Source organism: Sminthopsis crassicaudata, chromosome 3 (genome assembly GCF_048593235.1).
Source record: "Sminthopsis crassicaudata isolate SCR6 chromosome 3, ASM4859323v1, whole genome shotgun sequence".
Lineage (NCBI taxonomy): Eukaryota > Metazoa > Chordata > Mammalia > Dasyuromorphia > Dasyuridae > Sminthopsis > Sminthopsis crassicaudata.
In genome coordinates, this window is record NC_133619.1 from 592,449,915 (window position 1) to 592,458,968 (window position 9,054).

The following is a 9,054-nucleotide window of genomic DNA, read 5'->3' on the forward strand; positions in this document are numbered from 1 at the left end:
GTGGGAGTCCATGGTGTACCCCAGAGAGACAGGTTCATAACTTTATAAGTATCAGGGGAAGGGGAAACTGAAAGGGTATGACCTATAGATTGAGCCAAATGAGTTCCCATGAGAAGGGGAAAAGAGAAAGAAGAAAGAAGAGAAAGTGGAGAAGATGAAGAAAGGAGAGAAAGAGAGAAAAGGACAGAAAGACAGAGAGAGACACACACAGAGAGGAAGTGAGGAAGGAGGGAAAGGAAAAAAGGGAAGGAGGAAGGGGACAAAGAGAGACAAAGAGAGAGAGAGAGACAGGAAGAAGAAGAGAAGAAGATAAGGGGGGAAGGGAAAAGATGGGAAGAGGAGGGACAAAGGGAGAAAAGTAAATAGAATAAAATAGAGAGGGAAAAGGGGGGGGGAGAGACAGAGTATGTGATCATATGTAAAAGTTGGTAAGGGACCTTAGCACATAGAATGTCAGAATTGGAAGGTTTTTAGTGTACAGAAGCTTAGAACAGAACATTGCATGTCAGAGCTGAAAAGGACTTTAGAATTAAAGGATTTTAGAAAATAGAATCAACTAAGAGACCACCTAATAGAAAGCCCTTGTTTTAGTGATTGGGGAAACAGATCCAGATTGGTAAAGAGACTTGCCCAAAGTCATGTAGCTTTGGCTTTGATGTTCTGCCTCATGTTGATGTCAAGGCAATATCTTGAGGTAGGACTTTTCCAGCAAAAATGCGTGCAAAAAGGATTTCATGGAATCTAGTTAAAAATAACTTGTGAGTTGCAGCTGGGCTGCAGTGAACCGAAAAAGAAGGAAGGAGGAGAGGCAGCTGAATCTGACGGCTTTGGGAAATGTGCTGAAATATTGATAACCATTTTGAAATGATGTAATGGGGATTCAGCCAGAGATTTCAAAAGGCAAGCTTTCCTCTGGAAGACTCCCCTGCCTGACAGCTGGAGGAAGGGATGGGGGAAAGATCCCTTAGTTCTCTTTGGGATATTTAGGCTGTAAAGCTGTCAGCAATTTTTGTCCTTAACAGGAAATGAAATTTTTTTAAGGTCTGGTGGCCAGCTGTGGCCTATGCCCTTTCATCACTCCCCACCAGGGAGGGTCTAGATCCAAAAATAAAGAAGGGGCTTAGGACCTTGTTTCACCAAATTCGAAGTTTTTTCTCCGGCCCCACCTGGTGGGCTGGTCTGGTTTCCAAGATGCCTCTTTTCTTGGGAATACTACTGATGAATATGAACAAACAGGACCTCAAGCTGCCCAGCCTTCAGCCTACTAGACCTTTTTTCCTCTCTTCTTTTGAACCTTTCTTGGACTTCCAAAAAGTGGGAATAGAGGGGGGCTTTTAACTTTTAGCTTTTTAGCTCTCTCCTGCTGCTTCCAGCCTCAGTCTAACCTTGCTCAGAATGTTCTTTACTTTAAGTGACTTGCCCAGGGTCACATAGCTAGGACATGTTAAGTGTCTGAGATCTGATTTGAACTCGGATCCTTCTGAATTTAGGGCGGGTGCTTTATCCAGTATGCCACCTAGATGCCCTCTAACTCCTTTAAAAACATTATAATAGCTTTTAATTTTTTTATATATTTAGAATTTTTTCCCACAGTATATATGCATGAGTAGTTTTTTTTTTTTTATATTATCCCTTGTATTCATTTTTCCAAATTATCCCCCCCTCCCTACATTCCCTCCCCCCAATGACAGGCAATCCCATACATTTTACATGTGTTACAGTATAACCTAGATACAATATATGTGATTAAATCCCATTTTCTTGTTGCACGTTAAGTATTAGATACCGAAGGTATAAGTAACCTGGGTAGATAGACAGTAGTGCTAACAATTTACATTCGTTTCCCAGTGTTCCTTCTCTGGGTATAGTTGTTTCTGTCCATCATTGATCAACTGGAAGTGAGTTGGATCTTCTTTATGTTGAAGATATCCACTTCCATCAGAATACATCTTCATACAACATTGAAGTGTACAGCGATTTTCTGGTTCTATTCATTTCACTCAGCATCAGTTGATGTAAGTCTCTCCAAGCCTCTCTGTATTCCTCCTGCTGGTCATTTCTTGCAGAACAATAATATTCCATAACCATCATATACCATAATTTACCCAATCATTCTCCAATTGATGGGCATCCATTCAACTTCCAGTTTCTAGCTACAACAAAAAGAGCTGCCACAAACATTTTGGCACATACAGGTCCCTTTCCGCTCTTTAGTATTTCTTTGGGATATAATCCCAATATAGCTTTTAATTTTTAAAAATACTTGCAAAAATCATTTTCAGCGTTCACCCTTGCAAAACCTTATGTTCCAAAATTTTCTCTCTTCCTTTCCCCTTTCCTCTTACCCCTTCCTTTTTCCTCCTCCTTTCCTCCTCCTCTCTTCCCCCTTCCTTTTCCCCCTCCCCCTAGACAAGAAGTAGGTTAAACATATACATTCTTTTAAACATATTTCCATATTTATCATGCTGCATAAGAAAAACCTGATCAAAAAGGTAAAAAATGAGAAAGAAAAAAACAAGTAAGCAAATAAAAAAAAAATTGAAAATACTATGTTGTGATCCACATTCAGTTCCCATAGTCCTTTCTCTGAATGCAGTTGACCCTCTGCATCACAAAACTATTGTAATTGCCCCAAATCACCTCACTGTTGTTCTAACTCTTCAGTTTCACATTCTGACCTTCCTTCTCAACTTGAGAGGCAAGCCTACCTACTTTGTTAGTCCTTTCTGATTTTAAGTTTCTACCTACTTTGGGTGAAGGAGAAAGCATGAACTAGTGGAAAGAGTTCTAGGATGGGAAAATTTGAGTCTGAACCCCCAACTCTATCACTCACTGGCAGTGTAACCTTGAATGAATAACTTTCCCTTCTGAGATTCAGTTTCCTAGTTTACAAATTGGGGGTAATTCCTGTCCTTTCTGCCTCCCAGGGTTATCTAGGATATGAAAAGATAATATTTGTACCATGCTTTGCCATTCTTAAAACACTAAGTGCCAGCTATTAGCTATAATAACTTGCACTATTGCCCTTACAGGGTCACTGTGGGAAAAATACTGTGCAAATCACAATGGTCCACATAAATATGTTTTTATCAGAAGCAGGAACAGAATCTTGGATACAAAGCATCCTAGAAATGTGGACTAATGGTATTTATTTTTCTTTCTCCCCGCCCCCCCCCATTTTAATAGCTTTTTATTTTACTAAATATATGCAAAGACTGTTTTCATCATTCACCTTTGCAAAACTTTGTGTTCGAATTTTTTCTCCCTTCCTCCCTCAATTCCTTCCCATAGATAGCAAACAATCCAATATAGATTACACATATGGTGCAATTATTTTTATGGTTGCCGTTGATCATAAGCTATAGCTTGAGTTCTCCTCCTTAGGGTAATTTTCATGAGCCCATTGCAAGTTTGGAATATTACAATACAGTTTATCGTGTCCATGTATACAGAGTATCCTAAAAGTCTTGGTGCAGGTTTAAACTAATAGAGCTTAATGCTATTTATTAAGTACCCTAAGACATTGGGAATACTTTGTATAAAGCCCTTTGCAATGGCAGAAATGTGAGCTATTGGTCCCTCCCAGTTTCCAGGTCTTTATGGCTCCCTGTACAAGTCCTAACCCATGGGGTCTGGGCTAAGATCCTGGATGCAATGCATGGAGATGGTTAGAGTCTATTGAAGGAGAGTTTCCCAGAAGGCTGTGGAGAAATCATGTCGGAGCAATTGCTGAGAGGGCTTCTGAGATCAGAAGGGGTGAGGTCATGGTAAAGTCTCCATGGTTCTGGACTCAGAGAACAGTAAATCCCCATGCCTTTCTTTCTTGCCTGCCTTCATTGCACTCCCTTCCAGTGATGGTTCCTCTTAAAGTATTCTTCCAGCAAGAAGGAATCCAGCACGAGTCAGCTAAGTATAATAGTGGATGGAACTCTGGGTTTATAGTCAGGAAAACTTGGCTTAGATGCTAGCTTTAGGTATTTATGTGTTGTGTGAACCCTAAACAAGTCATTGCATCTCCCTTAGCCCCCAGTTTCCTTATCTGTAAAATTGAAAAGATTATAATAGCTAACATTTATATAGTGCTTACCATGTGCCAGACATTTTGCTAATTATTATGTCATTTCACCCCCACAACAACCTTGGATGGTAGGTACTAGTGATAGTACCTATCACTATCCTATTTTACACATAAAAAACCCCAAGGCAGACAGAGATTAATGACTTGCCTGGGGTCTAAGTTTCTGAGACCAGATTTTAAGTCGGATTTTCTGACTCCAGGCCTGGGTGCTCCATCTACTGTCACCTAATTGCCCCCAGGAACCCCAGTTATTACCTACCACACAGGACTGCAATGAGGATCAAATGAGATCTTTCTAAAGTGCTTTGCAACCTTAAATGCTATTTTGTACAAGTTTACTACTGTTATTGTTGTTGACATCGTTATTATGATTAGGACCACTGTCTGTGCTCAGCTTGGGTGGATCCCTTCAGCCCTCAGCCCTGTATTTACAAAGAAAATTGTCTTGTCATGTCCCTACCTACTACGCTGAGAGGACCTCAGGAGAGTTCCCACAAACCCACTTTTTAAATTCCATTCAACAAATAATTTTTTTATATCAGTACTATCTTCTATTAACTGAATAGTAGTTTTTTTTTTCCAATTATGTATAAAGATATTTTTCAACATTCATTTTTTAAGATTTTGAGTTCCAGATTTTTCTCTTTCCCTCCCTTCTGTTCTTCTATATCAGCAAGCAATCTGATATAAGTTATACATGTATAATCACATTAAACATATTTCTATATTGGGCATGTGTGAAAAAAGAATCAGAGCAAAAGGGAAAAACCACAAGAAAAAACAAACAGTGGAAGGTAGTCTACTTTGCTCTTCAGCATATCTTTATTAAGTGACTACTGGTGGAGGTTATTGTAGGCACTGGAGCACAAAGAGCTCTCCGTTAAGCCCTGTTCTCAGGAAGCCTCATCAATCCCAGTCTTTTGGACTTTCCAGATAGAATACTCTGGGAGGTTGGGGAGAGAGAAGAGCATCATACCCGCTGAGGTGCAGTTATGAGATTTGGGTTCGAGTTCCTCACAAAGGATTTTAGAAGCTGCTGAATCCAATTCCCACATTTTACATAGGAGGGAGATGAGGCACAGAGAGGTCAAGGGACTTGTCCTGGGCCACATAGATATCCAGAGGAAGTTTTCTTATCTCCAAGTGCAGCTCTCAGCAGCCTCAACTATTGGCTAGCCATGGGACTTTGGATAAGTGAGATCCTCTCTGGTCTCCACTTGTTGCCACCTCCTTTTCCTCTGAAGGCTCCTCCTTCTCTTCCAGTTTGTTTAATGTGAGCATTCCTCAAATGTCTTTGCTTGGACCCTTCTTTCCTTCTGCCAGACTTTCTCTCTTGGTGACCATCTTCCCTCTTGCTTCAGTGCAGGGCTTTCCTAAACCTGCATTTCCAACTTTTATAATTCATTTTTCTTTCCATCTATGTGCAACTTCAATTCAACATATCCCAAACCTTAGCTCTTTGTCTTTCCCTGTAAAGCTTCTCCTTTTGACTTCACTATTGCTATATGGTGTTAGTATTTGCCCAAGTCTCCCATCTTAATACCTGGATGCTGTCTTTTTTTTTTTTTTTTTTTTTTTTGAAGCAATTAGATTAAATTACTCACCCAAAGTCACACAGCACTTAGGTCCTCCTGACTCCAGGATGGGCGTTCTATCCACTGCTATTCCAGAATTACTTTTAAATGAAGGGGGGGAAATAAATGAATAAATAATAGATTAAAATGAATGGGGGGGAAATATTTTTAAGCATCTGCGATGTGCTAGGTCACATAGCAGCTAGGTGGCGCAGTGGATACCACACCAAACTTTTGAGCTGGGAAGACATCTTTCAATGTAATACAAAACAAATCTGAAAAGATGGGGTAGAGAGGAGAAAGATGTTTGGAGCGTGGTGGAAAGGCCAAAGAAATCCTAAATGAGAAGTCCAAAATGAATATCTGGGTGGGAAATGAGGAAGAGAGTCAGTGTTGGGGATACACATCTAAAAGTGAGACACACGGATGGATAAATCATTATATCTATCCGTCTGTTTGTCTTATTGTCTATCTAAATGAACCATATAAGTCTTCCTTTCAATTTATTTAGTAGATCCATGAACACATCAGTATGGGTATTCTCTCCACTTTTGTGGACTATAGCATATTTGCAATTTTCCATTCTGTGTGTTTCTTGTCTTTTTTCCTTCCATATATTTTCCTAGAAAATCAACCCTCACTATAATGGAAACCTTCCAATACCATATATGTGTGTGTGTTTGTATATACACCAGATATACACAATATTAATATTACCGTATTTCAGGCTATCAGTCTGTTGTCCTTCTATGAACTTGATAAATGACTAGGCTTCTTCCTTTTTTTGATCATAGGGTGTCATTAATGATAATTTTAGGCCATTATTGGTAATATACTATGGTCTATTTACATATACCATGTGCCTTTCTAGACCTTCTTTGTCAAGATAATTTAAAACAAAAGAATTTATTAAAAATAAGATATGTAGTATTTGTCCTCAAGGAGCATATACTCTAAGGAGGGACAGGACTTATAGGGGACTGATGATAGGAAAGAAATATTTTGGTCTGGGAAGACCCAGAAATAGTCAGGAAAGTCATGGAGGAGTGGATCAACATTTTATTTTTTATTTTATTATTTTTGCTGAGGCAATTGGGGTTGAGTGACTTTCGCAGGGTCACACAGACAGGAGGTGAAGAGTCTGAGACCACATTTGAACTTGGGTCCTCCTGACTTCAGGGTGGGTGCTCTATCCACTGCACCATTTAGCTGCCCCTTGATCAACATTTTTCCAGTAGCAATGGAAATACTGAGTTCATTAATCAGTTGTGAAGTTCTGTTTTTTATCTATTTCATTTCTATAACATCTATTACATTACTTCCTCTTTATTCACCATGATGATTCTAATAGTAAAACTTTTCTATTCTCTCCCTATACTGTGGCACTAGGCTGCTAACTGGTCTTCTTTCCTTCAAAGTCTTCCTCTTCCAATTCTTTTTTTTTTTTCTTTTTAAATTTTTTTATTTATATATTTTCTTTTTTAGGTTAGACATATTCTTTTTTTATTTAAATTTTTAAAAAATACATCCTTTTTGCACATTTCCATATGTCATGGTGGGAGAGAAAAATCAAAACAAAAAGGAAAAATAGTATGTTCAATCTTCATTCAGTTTCCATTTCTCCTCCAATTCTTCCATCACACCATTGCTAGCATAATCTTTTTCCCTCCCTCTGCTTGAAAACATGGGTGACATCTCATAGGCTCCTGAATAAACGTCAGCTATTTTTCCCCACACAAGGGACTTTCAAAGCTCCGGACTCCTCCAAACCTGACTGCGTTCCCCGCTTCCCAGTTTCTGCTCAGGCTATTATTTCTCACGTCCAAAGTGCCCTCCATCCCCCTCCTTCTCCCTCCTTCCCCCTCCTTCTCCCTCCTTCCCCCTCCTCCCTCATCCCCCTCCTTCTCCCTCCTTTTCCCTCCTTCCCCCTCCTTCTCCCTCCTTCTCCCTCCTTCTCCCTCCTTCCCCCTCCATCCCCCTCCTTCTCCCTCCTTCCCCCTCCTTCTCCCTCCTTCCCCCTCCTTCTCCCTCCTTCTCCCTCCTTCCCCCTCCTTCCCCCTCCGTCCCCTCCTTCCCCTGCGGAATCGCTGCTTATAGGGAAGTTTTCTTCAGTTGCTGCCCTCTCCGGGAAGCTTTCCCTGATCTCTCAGAACGATTACAAGGGTATGACGTGTACATTTACCTGTCCCGGCTACGAGTAGCTGAGGAAGCAGAGACCATGTATAACATGCGGATGTCGGGCCCCTCATGGACAGGAGCTGGGACACGTTTATAGGGTTTGGGACAGGGACTGGGACACGTTTATATGCCAGTCTCATTCTTTAAATCCGTTAGGCGCACGGGCACTGCTCCCGGAGCTCGGGACAAATGGGCCTCAGAGCCTCTGGCGGGGCGCCTGGCGCGGCTGGACACCAGCTGACCTGCTCTGCGCTCTTTGTGCAAATCTGGGTCAGAGTCTTTCAGGGATGGGAGAAAGGCCGCCAACGGAGGTCAAAGCAGACTGGAGGGGATGACCACTCTGTCCTTTTCCTGAGACTTTCTGTGGGAAGGGCCCGCACGTGGTCCAGCCGGGGGAAACAGTCCGGTTTCTGCACGGGAAAGCGACGCTTGCTTGCGTGATACGGCGCATTTCCTATTCTCCTTCAAAGGCCGTGGGGGGGGGGGGGCGGGAGGCGGACCGGCCAGTGAGTCGGGGCCTGGGTCCGAACAGATATGGGGAGGGGACGCTTCGTTACCTGGAAGCTGGCTGGGGATCCATGCTGGCTAGGGGGAAGGGAGGCAGCTCTCGTTTCCTATTGGACGTGAGGGCCGGGCAGAGATTTAGCTGCCAGCACAGGCCCGTGGGGGTGGAGCCCGAGGCTGCCTCCCGCCTCCATTTAAATGATCTCCCCCTCCTCCGGTAAAGCTTCCAGTGAACGCGGCCAGGGACCGTCCCCGGCTACACTGCGCCGTTACTGAGGGTCGCTTCCCTGTGAATCCCCATCTTCCTCCCTTCTTGCCGACCCGTCACAGTAAAGAACAAGACCAGTCTCCTGGGCACCGGCTTGGCTTGTTGCTGGATGCTGGAGTGGGTTTTTTTAGCCCCTCTAGGACAGGCAGAATTAAGTACGCTCCTCCCCTTCCTCCTATCTTATTGGATGCTGAACACAGAGAATCGGAACTGGGTGGGACACTAGTGCGTAGAAGTCTGAGCTGGGGGGGGGTGGGGGGGGTGGGGGCCTTGGAACAGAGAAATCTGAGCTGGGAGGGCATTAGGGCATAAAAGTGAGGGCGGGGCTTTAGTTCATAGAAATCAGAACTGGGAGGAACCTTTGTGCATAAGTCAGAGCTGGGAGGGCCCTTAGAACCCGGGATGTCAGAGCTGGGAGGGTCCTTAGAACCCGGGATGCCAGAGCTGGGAGG

General features: G+C 42.7%; 1 long non-coding RNA gene across 1 annotated transcript; it reads right to left on the bottom strand.

The window, feature by feature from the left end:
• Nucleotides 1–4,878: 4,878 nt before the first annotated feature.
• Nucleotides 4,879–8,824, bottom strand: LOC141563738 (uncharacterized). Its single transcript, XR_012488499.1, has 2 exons — nt 7,835–8,824; nt 4,879–5,753 (listed from the first exon to the last, which is right to left on the bottom strand). It is a non-coding gene; the product is annotated as an uncharacterized LOC141563738 (long non-coding RNA).
• Nucleotides 8,825–9,054: the final 230 nt, after the last annotated feature.